Here is a 25,799-nt window from a genome sequence, read left to right as displayed (position 1 = left end):
TGCTGTTGACACTCATATCTTGGCAATCTCTCGTTACATCTCCTGTCTGGATGATATAGCCTCAGAAAGCTACAGCCAATTTTGGGGGGCTTTCCATGTACCAAGAGGTCACTCATCTCGGCAGTGAAGGATTTCTGGGCCAAGAGTTGCTTGTCCTTGTGCTTGCTATTGTTTACAGTCTTATAAATTGAGGCATGAGAGTTACATTAAGCTGAGAGAGGAGAATACTGATAATTCCTGATGGGTTGAGAATCATTCGGCTCTCCACTGTGTGACATACAAAGCAGTTCCTTCATACAGAGGCAGATGATCTCCAGATATTGAAATTCCTTGCATGTATTTGCATGTCATTGTTATTAAAGTTTTATGTGATTGGTTGATAAGAGAGATCTGCAGCTCAAAATCTTCTGGGAGTAGTTGAAATTCAAATTTAAAAACGTGCATTGAACTTTTTTGCACTGGTATGCTCATGCGATGAGTCTAAACTGAATATTTAGTCTTCTGAACACGGGCCTTTAAGCAAGACAGTCAAATAATTTAGCCTACAATATTCAAGGCTGCAGAAAGATTTAAGATGGAAATTTCCTCTGCATCAACGACTCAAAAGAAGGTCATGCGCCTCTCAGAGGAGAGTCGTCTCTGTGCTCGGAGGGGCTCTGAAACCAGATCACAGTTTGTCAGATATTATGTTGCTTCATAAAAGACATTAACTGGGTTGTGACATTTGAAATCAAAACTTTAAGAAAGGGCAGAAGTTTTTGCAGTGGGAGGCGGATAGTTTTAGGAAGTGAGAGGTCAGGAGTAAGAGGAAATTTCAAACTTATTGAAGAGGCACCTGCGGTCGAGGAGTTAATGAAAACGCCGCCACTGTCTGAAATGAGTACCTCATTAAAGAACAATCTCAACGACAGGTACAGGATGTAATTTCAGGCACAGCTCCCTCTAGGTCATGAAAGAAATGCGTCATCTCTGTGTATTCAAACAGAAGGTAAAAGCAGTCGTGTATCCTTGTGTTTCTATCCTTTAGAGGCTTCTGTTAAACTTGCTTGAAGAACAACCAGAAGAGGAATAACAGCAGAATAAATAACACTGGAAAGCACCCTTGAGTTACAGTGTTTCATGAAGATAAGATTACAGAAACTTGCATCATTTAGTTGCTCTCACCGTGTCCTTTGTAATGTTGTAGGACACTTGCGGTTCATCAGCCTTTCATTTGCATTTGGCATTTTTTACAGTTTGCCTTCACAGCTGGAGGGTTGTGTTGCAGAGGCGGGGGGGTCTTTAAAAGGGCACCAGAACGGAGGATTCCCATGTTTCTCCCTCATGAGTTAAAGGCTCAAGGTTCAGTCAGATTCAGTGTCAAAGTCATGCATGATAGCTAAAATATACTCAAAGGAGACACTTTTTTTTAAGTTATATTTTGGGGATATTTATGCCTTGAATTAGACAGAGGAGGACAGTGAATAGAGCAGGAAACAGAGCGAAAGTAGGGAGTGACATGTGGGTAAGGGGCCACAGGATACCCGCTAAAGGGTGACCCTCACAGAGCGCGACCAAGACCACTAGGCCATCTATGCTCCAAAGGAGACACATACTTTTAATACAATCAGTGTCAGTGGTTAATCTAGTTATTGGGCAAGCTGCTCACCAAGTAAGCTAAGCTAACTAAACAGTATACTAAGTTCACCAAACCAAAGTTACTACGGAGAAACAAAGCACAAAGCTAAAGTGGCTTACTAATTTAAAGCCACTGTCTTCAAACGTTTTAAAATTTGTAGTTAGCAAAAGACAAGTTGCTAGCTGGTGTTAGCAGACAGCGAATGGTAGTTAACTTAATAGGTGTTGGTATGGTCTCGCCTGCATGTTCCTGTAATATAAACTTGTTTGATAGTCGCCAGAAAAAAAGGAAAAAACCACAGACCCTGAGTCCCATGAAATTCACCTTCGAGCAGGTGGCTTGGTTTAGAAATCAACCTCTTTCATACATATCACTTCCCACTATTTTTTGCTCTATCCACTGTCCTCTCATCTGACTAAAGGCATAAAAGCCTGAAAAAAAAAAATAAAAAGGAGGCAGTTCCTCAAGTGTCCACTTGAGGCCGGCTCAAGGGGCACTGGAAGCCACATACACTCCCATTTAAAAAAGCCAATTTCCACAGTGAAAAAAAAAGAAACATGATTAAAACCTTGGCTAAATCTGTCTAGAGTGGAAGCTAATACAGTTTAATCTCCAAAACTCAGAGTTAGGTTGAGTCATAAGATCCAAAATGGTGGCTAACGATGATAGGCTTCAAAAACTAGCAGGTGACACCACAGAAAATTCTAGCATGTATTGTAGTCTTTTTTTCCCCCACACACTTGTTTAGCAAGCTAGCTTGTAAAGCATCTCAGTTTTATATGCAACTTATACAAAGTCCCAAAAATTTGATTTCCAACCACAATAGATGCTCCATCGCACTTTAGTTTATTATGTTAGAAACAGAAACTTTTGTGGACACTAATGCACAACTTGATAATTGAAACAGCTAAGCTACAGAAAAGTTGTGCGTTTCAGAGAACAGGGGCGCCTCTATGAAAGATAAGGTGGTGTTTTTTTTAGTTCATTTACCCTGAAAATGGCCCTGCCTGGGGGTTAATACTTAATATCAGTACATTATCAGTATTAGCCAATGTTGGCTAAGATGAAATATCTGATATCCCCAGATAGAATTTCCCAGACCTTTGCGCCATGAACTGAAACTGTTGCTAATATGTTTCTTTATTTTTTATTTTTTGTTTGCACCTTTCTGTTACAGTGTTTGTAGCTCATAGAATTGTGCAATGTAGAAGAAACCCTCCAACTAATTTAAGATCTGATTTGGGGCTCCATATAAAGTTTTTGCATGTTTTGTGATTTTGTTTGCTCGGTGCAGATTGAATAGTCACGAACTTGTCTTCTGTTAAATTTAAGTTAAATTAAAGTTAAATTTGAGTTTAAGCAACAGTCTTTAAGGTGCGTATAGCTGACTCATTTAGGCACATTTACGGTCAAAGAGTAATACATTTTATTTAATTTTGGTTTAATGAACAGAGGATATGTTTACAAACTATGTCAATTGTGAATTTGGCCAAATTTGCCCAGGTTAAGTAATAAGTATTTTTCAAATTTTGCACAAGAAATGAATAATTCATAACAAATGTGACAAGGGTATGCACAATAATACTGTACGCTATTTCCAGTACAGGATAAAGTTGATGATCACTGCTGTTAGTTATGCGGGAAAAAAAACAGTTTTGGTAATTAGCAAAAAAAACCCATATCGGATTTCGACATCGATATCGATTTACTGCCCTCTACTGGTGTGGTAGTGTAGTGCAGTTACCCTTTTTTTTATCTCCATACATCACTATCCTGATTCGGGTTATATACCTGGGTCTTCAGCTGTGGTAGAAACACAGAAAAACAATAAGACACTATGATCACAGTATGTTCTGTGAATGTCATGTAGTAGAAATATTTCAACATCAAGTTTGGCACAACCCTTAAGACAAAAATGGTGACATTTTTTTATCATCAGATACCAAAACTTCTTCTGGTACATAATTTGTCAGGCTTTCCAAAAACAGACTCAGAAATAGTTCCCCTCTTGTTTCATTTCAACAGTCTCTTGTTGTTTTTTATTTTGTCTCCAGTGGTTTGGGAAAACAAAAAGCTCTGGGACTGGTATCATCAAAACACACCAAGTTTACAACAGCAACTACAGAAACCAGTGATTCACAAAGGAGCTCATATCTTGGGAGTCAGAGCTGTGTGTGGTGACTTCACAACTTAGAAAGTTGCTCTGCATACAGTCCTCACCAAGGAGCTCTTTTTTATTGCAGAATCCTACTCAGCAGATTAAGTATGCTTCATATTCCCAGTCTTTTTTATGAAGTTTCTCTGGAGTTAGCTACAGCGAAGCCTTGTCAGTCAGTTGCTGTTTATAAGGTCAACGTTGCACCTCTACCAAAATAAACTTTCTGGAACAAACACAATTTGCAATGGAGATCTACTTCAACAGTCTGAAAGACAAAAACTTTGTGTCTGCTGATGTCCACACTCCTTCCTTTATTAAAACTGATCTTTGCCACAGACTGCGAATGTGTATTGCAGTTTATTTGCATCAGAATCTAATTTCTCGGAGGCTGGGTTGAATTAGTTGACAGAGAGCTTGAGTTCATTAATCTGCATCTGAAGATCATTGAGGGCATTCCAACTTAATGACAATTAAAGAATACGAATGAGGTTATTTCGTCTGTTTTGTAGAGGGGGTGACGATTAACCTTTAGACATTTAAACTGTTTTATAAAATTAACTTTGCCCTCCAACAGGACTCTTACTTCACAGCCAAGCAAAGTTTTAAATAAATCCCCAACTCCAGCATCTTTTCTTTGTTTTTCTCGCAAGCATTGGTTTTATTTGTGGCAGGACAGTTGTCGAGTTGATGTGTGCATCTTTGCATGTCATGTTGTCAGTGCAGCTTCATCCGGCCCGTCGTCTCCTTGTTACTAACTGTCATGTCATGAGAACGGGAGAAAGAAACCAACAAAACAACGAGCTGCTGGGCCATGCAAGCATCAGACAGGCTGCATCGTACACACACATCTATGCCTCATCACACACACACACACACACACACACTACACTCAGCAGTGCTCTGGCTGTTACTGCCGGCTACAGACGCTTGACGTTTGTTTTAGCTGGGCAGTCTGGGTTGTCAGAAATTCATCTTTTTGGGTGAGTAGGAGGGGGGAAAAATGAAGGAAGAGCTGTGTGTGGTTGTGTGGATATGTGTGTTTGTGTGTGTGTGATATGGCAAGTAATGGAGCCTACAAAAGCACACCAGTGATAGATGAAGCTGTAATGGTGGCTGCTGTAAAATCCACATCATCTATCAAACAACAGCTCTTTTCATTTAGCACTTAGCTCTGACCATTGGCTTTGTCGTCTCTGAAAAACACTGAGAGGCTTTTCTCCACCTCTGGCTCAGACAACAGCTTAGGTGAGCTGGTATTACACTAAAAAAAATTAGTAGCACTCGTGGGGATTTTGCTTGTTTTTAATCAGAGTTGTATTTGTAGATACTTTGGGACCTGCATGCGTAACACTATAAAACTGACCCAGGGGATTCTTTTAGCTGTCTGCAAGCCTGGAAGGTAAACTTTCAGAAAAGCATCTGCTCAGAGACAATCCAGTTGGAGAAAAGTGAAATGTTGACATGTGGTTTATGAGGTACTTGCTAATATTAAGGAAATGACCTTTAGCTTGGCTGTTCTTTTTTTTAGGAATCAGGGGAAAAGGAACTGAAGCCAGGCTATCAACTGCTGCACACAGGGCTAACGCTATCATATAATTGAACTAATTTTAAGTCAGTCTGAACTGAAACACCAATTTGTTTGCAGTTGTAAGCTCTAGCAATACATTTTCTTGTGCTTCACTTGAGGGAGAGGTACTGAATTAGGTACTTTTATAGGTACCGACCGAATTCAGTCAAATGTACCAGGTACCGATTCATGTAAAATGGAAAGGTACCATATTTAGGTACCTGAATGCATCCTTGTGACTGTGAGGGAGTGGAAGAGTAGGTGATTTTCCATGCTGGACATGAACACAGCTTTGCAAGGTTATATATTGAAGAGTAAATATGTTAAATTGAAAAAAAAAGAGATTTTATTATTAAATAAATCTATATTTTTTTACCATGTTGACACAAAAAAGTACAGAAAATTGGTACCGTTGAGTACCGATACCCATTGCCAGAAACCGGGTATTGGTACCATATGGTTTCACATGTAAAAGGTACCCATCCCTACTCCACTTTACATGGTGGTGCAGTGGGTAGCATTGTTGCTTTATTGCAAGAAGGTTCTTGTGTCCATTCCCCGGCCAGACAGGTGCCAATCTATGTACAGTTCGTACGTGCTCCTCATTCATGTGTGGGCTTCGTCCCATAGTCCAAAACCAAAAATGCTTGTCAACTTCACTAGTCAATCTAAACTGCCTGTAGGTGTGAGTGTGAATGAGTAATTGGTTGCCAATTTTAGTGTGTTAGCCCCTTGATAGACTGGTGACCAGGGTGTACCAAGCCTTGCACTGTAAATACAACTTAAGTAGGCTCCAGCCTCCAAGACCTTAAACTGAAAAGTTAATGCCAAAAACAAAAACTCTTGAAAAATTGTTGTTTTGGTAATTGAGTTTACTTTTAAATTAGTCAAAGTTGGAGTGGTACTGTTGGGGCATCGGTGGCGCAGTTGGAGAATGCGCTTGGTCGGTGATCGGAAGGTTGCAGGTTCAAGCCCAGCTCTGGGCGACACATGGCGATGTGTCCTTGGGCAAGACACTTAACCCCAAGTTGCTCCCACTGCTGCGTAAGTGGTGTGTGAATGGGTATGAAAGGGCGCGACTGTGTTAGATGTACTGATGGATAGCTGTCGTAGTCATAGTAAGTAGTAGTGTCATAGTAAAGATTGGATCCATCAGTGTGTGAATGTGAGAGCGAATGGGTGTGGATGGGTAAGTGTGACCTGTGGTGTACAGCAGCTTTGAGTAGTCCATGACTAGAAACACGCTATATAAGCTCAAGTCCATTTACCATTTACTGGATCTTGGTGATAGGGGTGAGGAGGCTGGAATCTGATCAACTTAGGTTGTCAGATGGAGAATGATGTTTCAGAAGGAATGTTATGAGTAGGCAAAGTTATTGAGGGCGATGTCTGTGATGTGGGGGATCTTGAGTTTTGCGCATTTTGAAGGTTTTGGAGACCAGTACAGCAAAGGCGAAAAGAATGCTGTTGAAACATTCCAACAGTCTTGAGACTACGAAGGTATGGATGACAGTTTTGGCAACAGAGGTGCAGAGGTTGGATCAGAGGTTAGCTATGTGGAAGGAGATGGAAGAAGGAAATTGTTATTTTTCTGATGTGTGGTTGGAAGGACACAGTGGGATCAAGGACGATACCAATGTCATGGACAATTAAGAAGTTCTGAATGGAGGGTCAGAAGGATTATGAGCTACTGATAAAGAGTTCAGACTTATTTTCTAGTTAAGTTTGAGAAAGTTACTCTTCAGTCAGTGTTTAATGTTAGTAGCCATGTTTACATGCATTCAATACTTGGGTTAACGTCAATGTTCCAGTTCCTGAAATATTCTGTTTAACCTGTTTACATGCAAAAGGAAACAGGGTTATTGCTGCGTACATGGTATCCTGATCAAAACAGTGGCGCACGGATAACGTCTTGACGAACAGGGAACATTAAACAGTTTCATTTATTCAGCAGGCACTATTGTCCAAAGCGACAACAACATGACGCAATGTATGTAATTGCAGCTTCTTCTTACTGTATCCATAGCAACGGCGGCAACAACAACAACAGCAGCACGAAGGACTTCTTGTACTCAAAAGACCAAGATTCCTTGCAAACAGAAAATGTGCAGAACACAAATGAATGTTCCTTTCGATGGGGATATCCCAATCGGGTGATTTTCAAGTTTTTGAAAACCAGAATATAAGCATATTCTGTTTTATTGGTGTTTACATGGCTGTGTGCAACTAGGTTTTTGCTATTATTCAAAATATGAAAGGGTTAATGAGGGCATGTAAACATAGTCCGTTAGAGTTTGTGGTAGTAGAAAGAATCGAAAGAGTGATGGTGTTAAAATGTAGAGCTGGGTATCATCAGCGTAGCAGTGGAAGTTAAGTCCAGACTTAGCTGTATTTATTCAGTAGTATTGTCTCACCGCCCACATGCTGAAGAGTGTGTCAGCTGAAAACTCAAAATAAGGCTGTGTCAGTGGTGTATGAGTGGAATTTAGTAAAGCTTTACAGTAGTGGATGCAATGTTAAGGCACTTTTAGCGTTCAGTTGATTGGAGAAACTGCTGTAAAGACATAAAAAGGAAAGGACAAACATCATCACTTCTACATGAACCCACAGGCTTAAATCAGAGCTGTAACAGGTAGCATGCTTTGTGTTTATTTATCTCCTTCTGTGTTTCAAAGCTCCCACAATGAAAAATAAACCCTGAGAATTATAGATTTAGACTCCACATCAGCCACATTGTGTTTGATTACAAAGTGGTAAGGACAAATAAACAAACGTCTTGTTTACCATAATGAGGTGAAGATTAGTGTGGGAGCACTACATTGTGTTCTTCATAATGGGCCTAATTACCTGCCACAGCACAGTGCACCGTGCAGTTTAAACTGCTTTGACTCTGGATTAATCAGGGAAATTACCTGCACTCAAATACTAATGTCCATACTTTTCAACTAATAATCAAGATAAATACAAATATTTATATGTCAACACTTCCGCGAACAGATAAAGTTGGGTTTAAAGAGGGGGTATTGTTCCTTTTGCTTTTTACTGTCTCTGTGGCACCCGACAAAGTCCCTATTTTTCTCACTGATGTTTTGGAAAACTCTTATTTCAGCCTCCATCTGAAACACTTCACTTCAGCTGCTGTATCTTTAAGGCTTCCCAATTCATAACCCCCTTCATTCTGATTGGCTAACCCTCTGGAGGCCTGTTTGGAGCAGGGCTATGGTGAGGCCTTGGTGTTTCAGGTGTATTCCCTCCAATGTGTCATGTTTGGAGATCCTTATGCTGTGACCTCATCATTTTGGCAAAGGTCGAAGTATAAACACCAAGCATTTTATATCCATGTTTAAAACATGGTTAAGTTTAATTACCCTCTCTTTAAACAAGCATCTGTGGTTTGTTTTTGCCAGACTTGAGGTACGCCAGAGATACAAAATGATAATATCAAACAGGAGTGTGTTTTTGTCTTGTTTGACTCCTTCATGTCTGATCAGTTTGCAATTTCACAGTCGCAGGTTCAGATTCATTCAGTTAGTTAATAAATCCAACCAGTGACCTTCATATCCACATGTTTCAGTCACAGCAGTTTGTATTCTCTGCAGCCAGAATCACAGCTAAAACAAAAACAAGCTCCTGTGTCTGAATCCTGACCCTGCAAACTTTCAAATCGTGACTTTCAGATTGATTACAGCTTGTGTTTGTGCTCACTCAACAGTTTTCTGTCAATAAGCTTCCATAAAAATAATCCCAAACAAGACAGTCATGCCTGACAGAGAGAGATAGAACAGACAGATATGGGATATAAAGTTAATCCCTGGAGTGGGAAAACATATTGGCTGTTATAATGCTGCCACTGATTCTGGCACAAGGTCACTTTTTGTATGGTGAGGCACACTGTAAGAACAGATAAACTTAATGAGACTACAGTGAAATGTGCTCAGGGCATGAACAGGCTGCTGAGGCTCACGCATAATAAACAAACAGTTTGGTGTCATACAGAAAGAGCAAAAATCAGCAGATGACAGGCTGGAATTCCCATTAGAACTCATTTAATTGTGAAGCGTGGACGTTTACTGTCAGTGTGAAATGCTACGTTTATTATCCCCTTGCTATTTATTTCACTGGCAGCATTGAAGGGCTGACATTTGTGGCTTTATGTGAAAAGCATCAGCAGCTGTTAAAGTGGTGAAATGTGAGAAGTATTAAATAAATTCATCCAACCAGAAAAATAAAATCTGAGTTATTAGCTGTTAATTTTTGATTGAGCAGGTAAATCAATCAGCATTATGCAGTGTTTAAAAAGCCAAGGTAATGTGAAAGTGCAAAACCTGCAGTTCCTCAAATGTCCACTTGAGGCTGACCTCAAAAGCAAGGTAATCCCCATTTGAGCCCATATTAAAATGGCTTCTTCTCCTTTTTTTTTTTTCTTAGTTTTTTTTTTTAAAGTTTTTATTTCATTTTATTCATTACAGTAAAGTGAATCACATGTACAGCTCCTTACCAAAGATAGCTTTTTCAACTATAACCAAATTTGGTACTTTGGCCAACTGTATTAACTGACGGAGAGAATTAGCTGCACTGCTTCAAAAAATGAGCTACCAGACAATATACCCAAACAAAACATAACAAAACAAAGAAACAAAAAAAAAAAGCAAGTTTCCTCACACAATTTAATACTACACTATTAGCGTATATACCTGGAAGATTAAGCTTTCTAAACAAACAAACAAAAAAAAAAGTTTGGGGGAACAGAATCAGTTTGCTTTCGCAATAAAATGCCCCACAAAATAAGTCAACATATCCCATGAATTGAACTACTTGAATTAAAAGAACAACAGAGTGTGCTACCTAAACTGGCAGAGTGAGTTACACTTCATGCTATATACAAAAAAGCTGCACTACCTGGCAGAATAAGCTGAACCCCCAAGCAGTTTAAGCTCCTTAAAGAGATAGAAACCAGCGGAATGAGCTACCTGACCTTGAAAGAATGTGCTACCTGACAACCTAAAGTGACAGTGACCTACACTCTCTAAATGAGCTACACTACCTGGTATAATGGGCCAATTTATCTTTCAGATTTAGATTCCTGAATAAATGGGCCACAAGATAAGTAAGATAAGTAACTCCACAGAGTGAGCTACACTTCCTGGATGAGTGACACTACCAACAAGTTCAAGATACACTACCTGGCAGAATGAGCTACTCTTCCTAGCAGATTTAGCAACCTGACAACCTAAACTAACCTAGTACGCTACACTTTTCAAATGTGCTACCCTACCTTCTAGAATTGGATGCTCTACCTTATCTATCAGATTAAGCTTCCTAAGTAAATTAAATACAAAATAAATAGATTGAGACACACTACCTGAGAGATTGAGCTACTCTTCCTGGCAGATTTAGCTACATGACAAACCTCAACCAGCGTAGTCAGCTACACTTTCTAAATGCGCTACCTTACCAACTAGAATAAGCTGCACTACCTGGCAGAACAAGCATACTGAACTTTAAGATTGAGTGTCCTGAGAAAATGATATTAAAAAAATAAAATGAATAGAAATAAATCAACGGTTTGAGCTTCTCTACCTAGTAGATTTAGCTACCTGACAGAATGATTAACCCAAAAAATGAGATGATTATTTTTAATCTTACTAAATGACCTACCTATAAAGTTAGGATGGGAATAAAGACATTTTCTGTTTTGTTTTTTGTTTTGTTTTTTTCAGTTGATAGATTTTAAAAAGCCATGGTAAATGTTGATCACTTGGAATTTGATGTCATCACTGAGTTGTTTGTTTTTTGTTGTTTCAGCTGAGCCTATGATATCTAAAAACCTAAATATCTTTTGTGGTCTAAGAGGGCCTGGACAACAAACCCCAGGCCTCAGATTTTATCATGTCATCCAGCTTGCTTTATTATAGAGGAAGCTTATTATAAACATGATCCAGTCTATACCAGAGGTCATTAACCCTTCCCTTTGTGTCACTAAAGCATTCTGGGAAATGCAAGAACTCGCTAACCGAATCAAGTGTATCCGGAACTGTTTATTACAGCTCTTCATCACAAAGTATGTCCTTGAATGCTGCAAACATAAGTTGATTACGTTCAACTGAGAGACGAGTGTGTCTGCAGTGGTCATCTGGTTGTCTGTGCCCTCGTCTTGTCTTCTTTTCTTTTTTTTTATTTTATGAGAGCATTACTGTCAGTTGGATGAATGTCTGTAATGGAGATACTCTGCTGAGCCTCTAATAAAACTCAGTGGGAGTGTCTTTGGATCTGTGCGTAAAACTAATGACTGTGGAGAGTCTGGAGCCAGTAACACTTTAACACAGACATCATGCCAAGCAAACGGGAAATAAATGAGAGACAAGGAGGATAAATGGAGACAGTGGAATATAAATGTTACTGAGACTATGGGTCAGCTAAAAGTCAATAAAAAAAATCTATTCACATTTGTTAACTCTATTTGTATGGGTACCATAAAATGCTTGGAAGGTAACAAGGTTTACAAGGTTTGAAGTGATTCCATAATCATAAAGAACAAGAGCAGCAAAAGTATTTACATATATATCGACATAATAAAAGTCAACTCATTGTCAGTATTAAGCTCAAACTTTACGGTAGATAACTAATGTGAATGACTGGTACCTTTTTAAAAAGTTTTCTCTGTCAAGAGGTGATAAAAAGGCCCAGGGATTGAGCTGAATTCTGTAATATCAGCCCACAGTGTAGCTAGCTAACTGCAGTAATTCATGTCCATGTCACCCATTCACTACTGAACACTGAGTCTTTCATTCTCTGAAATGAGAATCTGCTCCTCTCCCTGACGTCCAGTCATACCTCCATCAGCTCACAGATTTCCAGGATCAGGTCTCTTCTATCTCTAGAATTGCCACATAATTCCACTTTAATGAACTTTAAATTAGCTCACTGTTCATTATTTCATTTTTTGGTGAAGTTTTTATTACTTTTAAGCGGTCAAAGTGTAGGCAGCAGTTTTTCCAAGTTTTCAGTCTTACATCAGCTGGGAAAAAGTCAGGTTTCACTTTGTGCCTTAGTAAAAAGAAATACTCCTTGTTTTTGTATGAGTTGTTATGTTTTTTGTTTTTCTTAAAACAAAAAAAACACACACACACACTCAGATCCTTTGATTGGCCCTAAAAGGAAAACCTCAAAAACAACAAGGCCAAGATAATTTTACTGTTTTCACAAGTTGCGATCTTATGTAATAAGAATGGGATATCCAGAAGCAACTATCTCCCAGGTTATTAACACTATAAAGCATGACCCTTAAGATAGTCAGAATTTTTTTTTCTTTTTTTTTTTTTGGAACAGGGATGTTTATTAACTCTTTAACAAAATCCACAAAAATATTGCTATATCATTTAAATTTTTTTTTTTTTTTGTATCACATTTGATACACTAGCAATTTCGGCAACTCTTGTAGGAACATTTTTGGTAAATATGCTTTTTTTTCAATGCAAAAAACACTGCCTTATAGAATGCATAACAATGAAGATTGTATTCTTACCAAAACTTCTCGAAATTTAGAAATGATTTTTATGGAAAAAAAAAAAAGTAAAGTGTGTGGATGATTTCATGAGAGCAGCTATTTTGAACAGGGCCAATATACAACTTCAGCTGCCTGTAGTAGAATGGTAATCTTCAAGTGGGAAATCCTTTTTTTTTTTTTTTTAAACACTTTTTAACGATTTTTTTTTATTTTATTTTATTTTTTAAAGAAAGTATTTATCATGTTGATGAGATAGAGGTCTTTGAAACGTATCTATGAAATGTAAAATGTTTGGCGTCATAGGGTTTAACATAAATTCAGATTAGACTGTATGAAAAATTGACAGAGTTCATGAAAGAAATGGGTGATGTTGTGAGTTGGAGGTGTTGATTAAACCTAACTTTTGACTGACCCAACATGAGGGTAAATGAGGGGGCTTGAGGTTGGCTTTCAACCTCCTGGCTACAAGGTACACTGTACCAACCTATCAGTCAATTCAGACGTTATTCTAATCATACAAAACAGTAAATCTTAGCGTTTCTAAAACTGTTGGAGAATAACTAAAAATGAGCTTAAGAGGCCAACTCTTTTTTTAGAACCAGGCTGTATACATGTTTTTTTTTCTCTGTAAAAATGGCTTTTTTGAATGTCTGCATATGTGACTTCGGTGCCTTTGGAGCCAACCCCAAGTGGACACTTGAGGAGCTGCAGTTTTTAACACTCCCACATCTGCTTCATTTGTTGCAACCCTATTTCTTACTGCTGGGTCTAAATGTAAGAAAACACTTTTGAAAAAGTGTAACTAAGTGTAAATTTAGCCATTTATTTACTCTTGACTTTTTAAAAATCTCTTTACATAATTCTGAAAAAGTGATTTTTAGGCTCCCAAAATTGTTGTCTTCAACTGAAAAAAATTGGGCTAAAGCTTGAATTCACCAACTAAATGGGACTCCACACACCCTGAAACATCAAAGTGTAGAAGAAGATGTAGAATAAATAAGTTTTGACACATAAAGAAGTAAAATGAGTAGACAAATGTTAAAACATGTTTCTGCATAATTCAGAGCCACTTACTTTTAAAACCAAAGCAGTTTGTAGCCATGAAAAATGTATTACATGAAAAGACAAGAAAAATGCACATGATGAAAATGCAAAAAGAATAGACTTCGATTTTTTTTTATATGTAATAGAAGAGGTTGAAAATGACTCTGAAGCTTGATGCTGTGCAGTTTATTGCATGTTTTAAAATATCACATGTATATGTATACACAGTACAATGTTTTTCATCCAGTTTCACCCAGTCCCCTTAGAGAGGAGAAGCTGCACATTAATAACTAAACTTGACACTTGTCTTTTGTCTCCTTCCATCTGTTCTGTCCTCTCTAACAGACTGACTTCTTGAGGAGAACAGAATTGCTTCCTTGACACCTCTCCTCATCTCTGACTGACATCCTTTTATCAATCCGTGCTCTACCCAGAGTAATCAGCAGCATGCTGATCAGGAAGAAACAGGAGAACTCCTAATCTGTGTCTGCGTAATTCTTGGCACAGGGTGATCTATTTACAACCTGTCTTTTTCATCTCACAGAAAAGATTTAAAGGGAGAAAGAGGAGGAAATGTGTTGCAGTCAACTGGATGTGGATGGAGAAATAAACGCTTAGAAGAGCCGACTTCAATTACTCTCAGAGACACAGCAGACAGAGGAGACAGAGGGCAAGTTGAGGGGAACAAAGGTGGGGAGCACGGTACTTTGGTTCTTGAACATTTTCCAACTCAGGAATAGAATAAACCTCTATTTGGAAAGATGCAGTGTTTGAGCACAATCTATTATCCTAAAATACATTTATCCTTTGTTATCTATTTTGTAAAAGAAGTTTATTTCCTCTGAAAGATGATAAAGGCCTCATTAAGAGAGTAAAAAATGAAGGTATTGAAGGTAAAGGTCACAATATTTGAAGAATTAAGTCAGGAGTAAAGAGTGTTAAGAGTGTTTGGATGTGTTAGCTTAAAAGGAGAAGAGCAGTGCTTACTACATACTACATGTGAATTAAGTATGTAGTACTGCATACAACCTACTGCTTTTGCTTATAGTATGTAGTATGACTGTTCTGTTGGGTCTGTTTTGTATTAAACTAGTCTGGTTTCCAGTTTCAGAAAATTGAGCTACAGGTGATGGATTTTATTTTGTCTTTATCATTATTTAGATGTACAACACAAGCTTTAAGCATTTTAGTTATTTTGTTCATCATATCACAGCAGAATCATCATTCATATAATTTACTGAAAATGAATCCGGATTTTTATTTTTACAGCTGATGGAAAAACCACTTCTATATAAACCACAAATGGTTTAAAAAGTGAATTAATGGTTTATATAGGCTTTAATGAATATCTAGAAGTAAACACCTCTTTTATAACTAAAAGTAACAAGAATTTTAAGTGTTTCTTTAGCAGAACTTCACTTCTATCTCACAGACCTTAACGTTAGTGTTGTTGTATTGTAGTTATAATGCTGACTTATTCCAGTAGATGGCGGTAAATCACCAAAATCTGCCAACCGCTTAGACAAACAGCATTAGCACTGTGCATTGTGGGAAACAGAATGCCAGGTAGACTGAGTGAATTTCAGCCAAAATAAAAGGCACTGCTCTTGTAGTAGACGGTTTGGAAAACATCCTCAGTCTTGGACGTATATCTTTATATTACAACAAGAAAAGAAAGGAAAACCCTTTGTCACCTCCTCTTTTAACCTGTAGCTGTCATGTTTAACTCAGTGAAATAATGAAAGTATGTAGTAGACTTAAGGGTGTGTTAATGTAGTGTCATAAGTAATCCTGCTGCAAGGCAGCAGCACTGTGTGGTTACAGCTATGGAAAATGAAGCACATTGGCTACAGCGGCCTTATTGGTAGTGGCAAGGGCTTTACGTACAATTATAGGGCACCTGTCCGTCACGTGACCCAGAGCTGTGCCCTCTGATTGGGCGAGCTTGCGATCTTGATACCCTCTGAACGGCCAGGTTAGAAAAAAATTCCCACCCTGTACGGTCTGTGCCGATAGAAAAATTAGCGTTTCGGACAGGAGACGTTTTTTGAACCAGGCTGTACATAGGTTAATTTCTGATGTGAAAACAGCTTCTTTTGGCTTGGTGTGTATGTGACTTCCACTACTTCCAGAGCCAGCCTCAAGCAGACACTTGAGAAACAGTAGATTTCATCACTTAAGCACTTGGGAGTGAGAGTAAGCCCCCCCCCCCGAGTTGAGTTATTTTGAAATGCTGCCAACAATGTTGCCTTGTAAACAGCAAGCCGGCATTTTCAGTGGAAATGCTGACGTCATACTCCACTTCATACAAGCGCGGTACATCAGTCCAACAGTACCGTTGTTGCGATCATTGCAGTCTATCATTTTGTGCTGCTGAATCTGCTGACTGTCCTTCAACAAAATGCACATCTGTTTCTCCACTTCTGCACTTAGCCTTCTCCGATACGCTAGATGATCGGCCCAACTCAACTTTGGTGGAGATCTACTAAAAGCTGCTTCTGGACAAGACAGTTATAGTGCCATCCACAGGCCTGGCATGCTTACTACAGCATTTCCGTGTAAATGCAGGTTATTTTTCTCTGTGTTTTAGATATTTGGTTTAAGTGTTATCATGTAAACGGGGCTTGAGACTGTGTTTTTGCAGAAATCTGAGGACTCACATGCATGTTGCACTCTGCAGGCTGCTGCCAGGTTACAGCTCAGGGCGCCCCCTCTAGGAAGCAGCAAGAAGACAGCAGGGAAGCAGCTCCCAAGGCATCTCACCTGTCAAAAAGTGTGTTCTCTTGATAAATGTAGAGGGACACCATTGTTGCTGGGAGAAACACACATGCAGCACCACTCCAAGGCAAAGCTGCCTGGAATCAAATCTGGAACCTTGAGATGGCCGGGGGACAGCAGAGGCTCCTCTACAGGCCCCTGCTGGGTTCATGTGTGTGTGTGTGTTCTTGGATTTTCTTTCTTTTCCTTAGACACATTTTTAGACTCTTACACTCCCTCTCTGTCCGTGTGATGTCTGTATGTGACAGCTCCAGGCCCGTATCATTAATTAAAGCCAGACTAATCTATGACTCATACCAAACTCTCAGCCTCTGCAGCTGTTCTGTCTTCTCTCTCTCTCTCTCTCTCTCTCTCTCTCTCACACACACACACTCACACACACACACACACACACACACACACACACACACACACACACACACACACAGCCGCTCTTTCTCTCTGTGTCTAATTAATGCTGCCAAATTACTGCTTGTGTCCATATCTTGGAGTGCAAAATGAGGGTTTTCTGCTCGGGAGCTGCTGTTGAATATTCAGCCTTGGAAGCAAAACTGGGAGGAAAAGATGGTGCATAAATACAGTGTAGAGATTTCTGCTACAGTTAACTTCCCCATGAACTTTAACAAGGGCTTAGATTCACTGCAATCTAAACAGTTTTGCTGAAAGTGAAGCTGAAAAGATTTCAGATTAGTGTAATTTTTGGCATACTATTGCATGTTTCAACATTTTACCAAATAAATCATCCTTTAAAACAAAAACAGATGTTGCGATTTTGTGGTTTGGAACTTTCATGCTGCTTGACATTTACCAAAAGTTGTGCTTCTGCCCCATATTTGACCCTTTCTAGTCATTCCGTTTTGACCCAGTTTCCAACTCTTCTTCAATCTCATAAATTCTTCTGCAATTTCTATTTTTAGATAACTCAAAGAAGTCAAGTCATTTTCCTCTTTTTGAGATCGACTTGATCTGATGTCATTATGATCACTGTTAAATGCTTCATGTTGTTTCAATGTAAAAATATATCATAGGCTGATTTAGAATTGTATGTCAGGTCAAAAATAGCATTTTGTTGATTTTGGTGTTAGAACAACAAAATGTATTTTTGTTGTATTTCGTCTTCACAATAAAGACTGTAAAGTGTATATAATTCTGTGCATAATAAAAGTCTAGGTAATGATTATCTAAACAAAAAGTTTTCTTAAATTTCTATAACTGTCCATGTGTTCTTTTAGTTTTTCATTTAGATAATACAGTTGCAAATGTTTTCAACACACTTTGGAGTTTCAAAAATTAGGAAAAGTTAAAAATAATGAAATGTCAAAATATTGCAATTTTTTTCCCCCCAAAAAATGAAAATTTACATTATTTGCAGAAAAAATATTTAAAATTTAATGTATTAGCAAAAGTTGAAAAAAATGAAAGTAAAAAAATTGCAAAATTTTAAAAATTCATTAAAAAAATTGCAAGAATAAAAAAAAAATGTTGTTTTTATTTGTTGAGAAGAAATTGGAAAAAAGAAACAGAAAAAGAAAAAATGAAAAATTAGCCAAATGAAAAAAAAATGAAATTTCAAAACTTCTGAAAGAAAACTTGAATTTGATATTTAATCTTTCCTTTTGGTTGTTTGTTAATATCTCACCAGAAAGCCATATTCAAACACTACCTTACCTTGTTATATGGGGTCATACAAGGTCAGCAACAACACTCAGGAGACTTTAAACTATGCTCCAGTGGTATGAAGGGGCCCAAAGTGTACCACAAAAATATCCACCACAGAACAGCCCACTTAACTGTTGATACAAGGCAGGATGGATCCATGCTTTCATGCAGTTTACTCCAAGTTTTCATCTTTTCATTACCTTTGATGGAAAGAAAAATACAAAATGTTGAAGGCTTTAAAAAATAGAAGAACTGCAGCTTCAAAGCAGCACAAATGGAAGACTGAAGAATACACACTGTGCTCCGAACAGAGACGCATAAACAAAACAATATAAAACAAAGTTAGCAGGAATGTTACATACCTCCTGGATTGTTAAAATCCACTTTTGTTCAAGAGAAAAAGCATGCTGACTTTCTCTGAGTGTGGCTTTGTGGAGTTAATCACTGCGGAGTCAGTGTGATGTTTTTAAAATGAGCAGGATTTCTCTCATTGAAGAGAGATCGCCATTAACAGTACACTGTGCTGTTTAAAAGCCTTCTGCTTCTTTCTCTTTCTATATTCTGACTCGTATCCACTCCTGTCACCGCCTCCGACATTTACAAGAATCCTCTCCACCCCAGCCTCCACCTGCATTAAGTTCAGCTCTCCTGGATGCGTGCTGGAGGGTCTCTATTTCCAGGTTCATTTCCAGCTTCCTGCTGCCGTGCTGTACTGCTGCAGGAGAAAAATGTCCCTCAGAGGAAAGCCATGCTGCCAGGTCTAATCTTATTTCCATTTATTATATAGTGAGGGTTTCTGACTGAAGTAACTGAGCTAAACTGCTGATCCCGGCTAAACAAAGTCTCCAGAAAGCTTCAGTCATTGCATTTCAGTGGATTTAAACAACTTCAAACGCAACACGCTCGAACATGAAGGCTGTTTTAAGAAGACCGAGGATTAGTGCTTGTTGCTTTGACTTAACCTGTTTGCTGACATCCCGCAGGAGAGTGCTGAGTCAGCACTTTCTTTTGAGCAGTCATCCTGAAAATAAAACCTTGCAGTTTTTTTTTTGTTTTCTTGCTTTGCATTTCATGTTTATAAAGAAAGGAGTAAGCAAGCTGTAAAGCTGTGACAGTTACCGCAATAAATGACTTTGCATAGATCCTTCATCCTTAAAGGAAATTATGTCTCAACATGTTCTGAGTCACAACTCCTGAGAAAAAGAATGGGAATAAAACTTTTTCATCAACAGTGAGAAATTTATTTTTGGCTAATGAATAACAAGCATATTGAAAACAGTAACAGATTAACTTCTCAGCACTGCAACACAGCCAATATAGAGCATTGGTGTGAGCATCACCACAGTATACACAGTTCAAATAGCGCAAACTCTTGCAAAGTTTCTAAACTTGCAAACTCTGGATTTCGGAATTAAATGGATCTTTACTGCTCTTCTTTCCGTGAAAATCTGCATTCCTGTATGCTCATCAGCAAAACAACTTTGCAGCACATTGCAAGAGCAGGCCAACAAAGTGGGTTATGTTTATATGCGATGGTAGTGGACGTTAAAGAAGGATGACAGAACAGCTCCTCTAAAGTGAAACCAAAACTGTGAGACACTAACACGCTGCAGTACAGGAAACACCTTTTTATCCATATCATCATGCAGTGTGTTGTTTAAACTAGGATTTGATAATGCATGTTTAATCATTTGTAAAGGCTGTCAAACAAGGTAAACTTTCTTCATTGAAGCATGATTACAAAAATTGATTGCATATGTCAAATTCCACAATACTATAATTTTGCATTTTGCAAAAAACTGAAGTGTTCAAACTTCATTTTTATACATTATAGTATGATTTGAATTATATTCAATCTTTTATCTTTTGTTGTTTAATTGTTTTAATTTTTGCATTGCTTTTATTTTTCTGACATTTCCTTTCCTTTATTTGATGGTGGTTTTTATCCTTTTATATAATGTATTTTCTTTTGCTCCCCCTCACATTTTTTTAAATTCTCTTTTATCCATTTCTTTTACTGCTCATTGTGTTTTGTACAGCACTTTGTGACACTGCTTTTTAAAAAGTGCGATAGAAATAAATCTTATTGTTATTACCATTTATATAAAGTACGTTGGTTAATCCTCCAAAATGATAATAATGAAGGACACCCTGTAACCTTTTCTTTTTTTTAACACTTGAAATTTATTTCAGTTTTTAGTTAAGATACAATAAAGACAGAGAAAACAAAAACAAAAATAGAAAAAAAATACCAACATTGTTGGCAGACTTTTTAACATTTACAGTCTCAGATAAGTTGCACAGTAATATATTTTTACAGTGTGTATTTAAACTAAGTAATGTTTTTAAACAGTATAAAAAGGAACAACCACCACTGACATCCTCTATTTCTGAAAATACAGTGTCTATTTTTCCACCTTTCTTTTTTCTTTTTTTTTAATCTCAGTAGGAAAGTCATATGTTTCATCTCTTGAATTTCTGTAATGATTTCAAGCCAATTTTGTACTGTGGGTGCATCAGCCTGTAACCATCAAACAGCGGTTGCTTTTTGCCGCAATAATAAATATTTTTAAGAGATATTTAGTGTCTAATGATATATCTTCTGGCAAGTCACCCAAGTACAGAAAAACAAAAGTTAGTGGAATTGAAAATCCCAGATTTAAAAAAAATATATATTCAAAATATTGAACCAGAACTGCGATAAATTTGGACAGTCCCAAAAAATGTGGTGGTGATCTGCTTCCTCACACCCACAGTTCCTCTATCAGCAAGAACTTCTTGATGATGTTGAGTATTTACTTGTTTTAAATGAAAAAAAATATCTTACAAGTTTTTTCCAACTAAATTCACAAAAATGCTTTCCCATTGGTGTTAAGTTATTTTCTGATTCTGTTCTTTTTCCCATCTCTCTTTAATGACACATTTTATGATATCAAACAACACCCAGGAACCTTTTCAAAGTAGATCTCGAAAACAAAGGCTTGGTATTGAAGGCCTTTAATGTAAATGTAAATAACCATAAAACAGCTATAAACTTTACTGTTTTGGCCCATATTGTATTTATTTCCTGTTGTTTATTACAAGTTTTGGACAGAAAGTTTCATATCTGAGACTTCAGTGATTGTAAGTCTCCTGTAGTAGCTTTAAGTTCAAGGCAGAGGCGAGCAACGTTCTTGCTAATAAACAGAGAGGGCTCAATGTTTAAGAAGTAGGAGTTTCTATAAGGTTTGTTCTTAAGCTGTAGAGCTAATGAGCGCTGCATTCATGCACACACACATACACACACACACATGCTCTCCTCTGTCTAGTTAACAGACTGTCAGATCAATAGCAGTGAGAAGAGGGTGAACTTTGCAGAGGTGGTTAATTGGAGTGGAGACTGATTTGAATGGAAATCAAGAGGAGATGGAAACACAGTCGTCTCATCTGAATAACTCAGTACACACACGCACTCACACACACATATATACAGCTGTTTTTTTTCATGTTACGCTTTAACACACATGTCCTTAACACACACAGGCAGTCAGGCATGTGTATTTTAACAAACAAGCTCAGATATGTGTAAAGATGCAGAAGTCGATGTTGTCCTCTGATGACATGCAGACTTTCCCAGCCACAAAACGCACAGACTGCACTCGCCTAATATAAACAAGCTTTTTCATTATTAATACCCACATACAGAGGAGCCAAAGCATGCAGACAGCCAGTGGGTAAATAAATTATGTAAACTCTGTGAAAAAGGAGCGCTAACTTTGATCTAAATCACCACTGCAACACAGTTTAGTGGTGTATAACTAAAGGAACATTCCTAAAAGTCACATACCTTGAAGCTGTTGTGCTGGCAGATGCAGAGCTGATGAGAATATGCTGCATAAACGGGTCTGGATGTTCTGGTGGTAATGATGCTGTCATTAAATTCAAGGGCACTGTTGTAGTTTAGTATTTCAGGGACCGACTCTCTTGTTTGCAAACAACAACCCAAGAGAAAGACGTGCTCAAAATCTATTTGCAAACACAAGCAGAGGCCTGCGTTACACACACATACACACACTCACTGGCTCATGCCTCACTTACCTCAGTAAGCTAATATTAAAATGTGTTTTCATTCATGAAGTAAAACCTCCGCAGCATCAAATCTGCTGTTTGCAACCCCTGTAGTATGAAATTTTTAAGTGATTTCTGTGCTGACAGAAAAATGAAAAATTAATCTTGAAGTGTAAAAATTGCAGTTCTTCAGGTGTCCACTTGGGGTCGGCCCCAAAAGACATTAAACCCCCATTAAAGCCTGTGATAGGGCAGAATTACATTTTTACAACATTTTTACTCCAGGATAATTACACCCTCTGGTTTAGATGCACTCTTTGGTTTCACCATCACCAATGTCTTATGGTTTTCCTTTTTCCCTTAAGTTTTGTTTTCCCCGAGTCACCCTTCTTTTTTTGTAAATTTTGTGGCTTCTTCCTACAAAAGATTGAGCCATACATCTAATTTGCACGTGCAGTTTATAACAGCAAAATAAATCAACAGCAAAATAAATCCCTCAGTTCTCCATTGGGGCAGCTTAGAGAGAAGCGGAGAGCTGTTCATCTGTTTCAGCACCATGGACAGCGACAGAACTGTGGGGCTGGTTTGGTTGTTTCATTTTGGTTTCTTTCATGATTCAACATAGGGCAGCATCCACTCATTTATCAGATTGGTACACCACATAACTGCTTTTGCATTTAGACAACTGCAACTTGCAGTTTTGCATAGTCTTTTGCAAGAGGTTTAATCTAACACCCAGGTGACTGATGGTCATGACCTCTTTCTGTCTGTTGTACCGAGTACTCTCGTGGCGCGACCACACCAAACACGAACTCACAAATTTAAACACACAACACGCCTGTAACCCATGCTCCTGGAGGTCTCCCTTGGGGATAATGAAGGGGTTGAGGAAAGAGAGGAGCACAGAGAACTTCCATCTTTTCCCTGGCTCTGCCCCTGCCCTGCTCCTTCCTCCTCTCTATCAGGCTCAAAACTCCACTGAGGAAAACACAGTCAGACTCAGTGATGACCCATGCAGGCAAGTCCAGCTGGAAACAAATATTTACAGAACTTACCTTCAAAACCTGTCTCCTCAGCAACTTTTACCCAAGCCTGCTACTTTTTTCCGGGCTCTGTAGAGTACACAAGTCGTATCGTATAACTCTGGATGATGACACACCACACAGATTATTCCCTCCTCCTTCTTCCAGCTGGCGGTTCCCTCCCAACGTCATAATCAATGACGTCGTGGGGGAATGTCATCACTGATTGGCTGCCGTGGAACAGCCTCATGCGAATTCGTGTCGAAAATTCAATATTTTCAACCCAAGCGTTTAGGCGTTTCCAAACGCGACGAACACTCCAAACGTGCAAATGCCTAAAACGTGCCGCACCAAACGCGTCCAATGGATCTGGGGTGAATCGGCGTCGTGTTTTTGCATTGACTTTGTTTGTAGTCTTGACGCAAATTTGCGTTTGGTGTGGCCGTACCATCAGAGTTTAAGGTAAGAATTTAACTTTTACAATTCTTTTATTTTTCTTTCAGTTTATAACAAGACATTAATCTTTGCATAGGTATATTTACCAGAATAAATGTCTTCTCCACAGCAAAATGAGCCCCTTTCGTGAGCTTAGTGAGAGGAAACCACTGCTAACAGCTCTCACCAAAAAGTTGAGCATTAATTCATGGAAAAACTGTCAAAATAGAGGTTATATCAAAGCTTCTTGATGTCTCTTTAAAGCACCACAGGTGCATTTTGCTCTCCTCTCTGTAAAAAAGAACAACTTTAAAGTTGGCTCTGAATTCACCCTCTCCCTCAGCTGGAAATATCTCATTATTGTCCGGCCCATGTGGTGCCTCAGACGATCCCGGTGTCTGTAAAAGTAGATCAATCCCTCAACAATGTTTAAAAGCATCATTTGAAATCTATAATTTTTGAGATCTAACTGCTTCTAAAATCCTTATTCCAGTCAGGTTTGGTGCAACTTTTAAAAAACCCTGGAGAGGACGATGATCACTCTTCTATTAATGTAGAAACTCATCACAGCTGCATTAATATAGGAATGAGCCAGAGGCTTTAATGCTTTAATTTGTTTTTGGGGCTGCCTGGCAATCATCAGCTCATCCCCGACTTAACAGCCTCGCTCCATTATCCCACCAATCTCCACGGACCTCTTGCATCAATGGCCACTCTTCTGGTGGCGGCCTTTATTTGTGTTTGTGTGTGTCAGAGAAGGGTAGCTCGTGATATCTTACTCTGTTTGTTTACCCAACTTTTAGACTTAGCAGATTTTTAGCTCTGTATTTACAAGACTCCTGCAGCAGCAATGTCTATATCAGACATGAGTGAGTTTTGTTGTTTTGGTGTGCAGACATCTCGCTTGGAAAAAAAGCAGAGATTGAATGTAAATGCCTAATCCAGGACATCTGTGTTGTCTGTAATCACCCAAAAAAGTCAAACTCTCTTGTTGTCTCGTCTTGATGACCCACTCTGTGTTTTGCAAACAACTAGCTTCATCTGTTTCCTACACATAAAAACCTCGTTCCTGGATTTTCTGGACCCATTTTTTTTTAGTCTGGCTTCCAACTTGAGAAGTAAAAGCTGAGTCTAAGATGACAGCCTATAGATATGTGTTGTTCTTCCTTCCAAGCATGTATTTGATTTTTTTACATAAGAGGGGAGCAAATAGGGCCCAGCAGTTTAGGTCATATCCGTGAGGTAAGCCCTGAGCTGGTGGCCGGCTCAAATGTTCTGATGTGGTTGGAAAAAAGGAAGATGACTACCAACTTCATGATTCACTGCCAGTTTTATAGATCCCAAAAGAAAGATGGAAGAAGATTGACAAAGTCTTTAAACTTCCTACCTTTTACTTTTTTGTATGAAACTTCAAGAGGGGTCCACTCTGAGACCTCCACTGTCAGAAGGAAGTGAAGTAAGGATGTAAAGTTGAACTAAAACAAATATATATATATATATATATATATATATATATATATATATATATATACATATATATATATATATATATATATATATATATATATATATATATATATATATATATATATATATATATATATATATATAAAGCCAACAAAGACTAAACAATCAAATAAATTTGAAATTGGTCAGTGGATCTGGATATCTCTGTACATAATTAAATTAAGAAAAGTAAAAAAAAATCGCACGTCACCTTATGTCGTTTTACTGTTTTGTTATACACTATTGACTGAAGCACGCCATCTAGTGTCTTGAAGTGGTAATAGCAATAATTTGAGCCATAGCCTGTATGTAAGTTTTAGGAAAAAATTTGTCTGTTAGTATTTGGACATTTAGAGTTTTAAACCTAAGTTATATCAATACATGCTAACTGCTAGCATATTAATACAATTAATAAAATAGAGCCCAGGAGCTAATCACAAGCTACCTTCATGGCATAG

The sequence above is a fragment of the Halichoeres trimaculatus genome, unplaced genomic scaffold (genome assembly GCF_033239565.1).
Source record: "Halichoeres trimaculatus isolate MK-OKI-2021-1 unplaced genomic scaffold, fHalTri1.1 fHalTri1_scaffold_13, whole genome shotgun sequence".
Lineage (NCBI taxonomy): Eukaryota > Metazoa > Chordata > Actinopteri > Labriformes > Labridae > Halichoeres > Halichoeres trimaculatus.
This window is presented reverse-complemented; position numbering follows the sequence as displayed.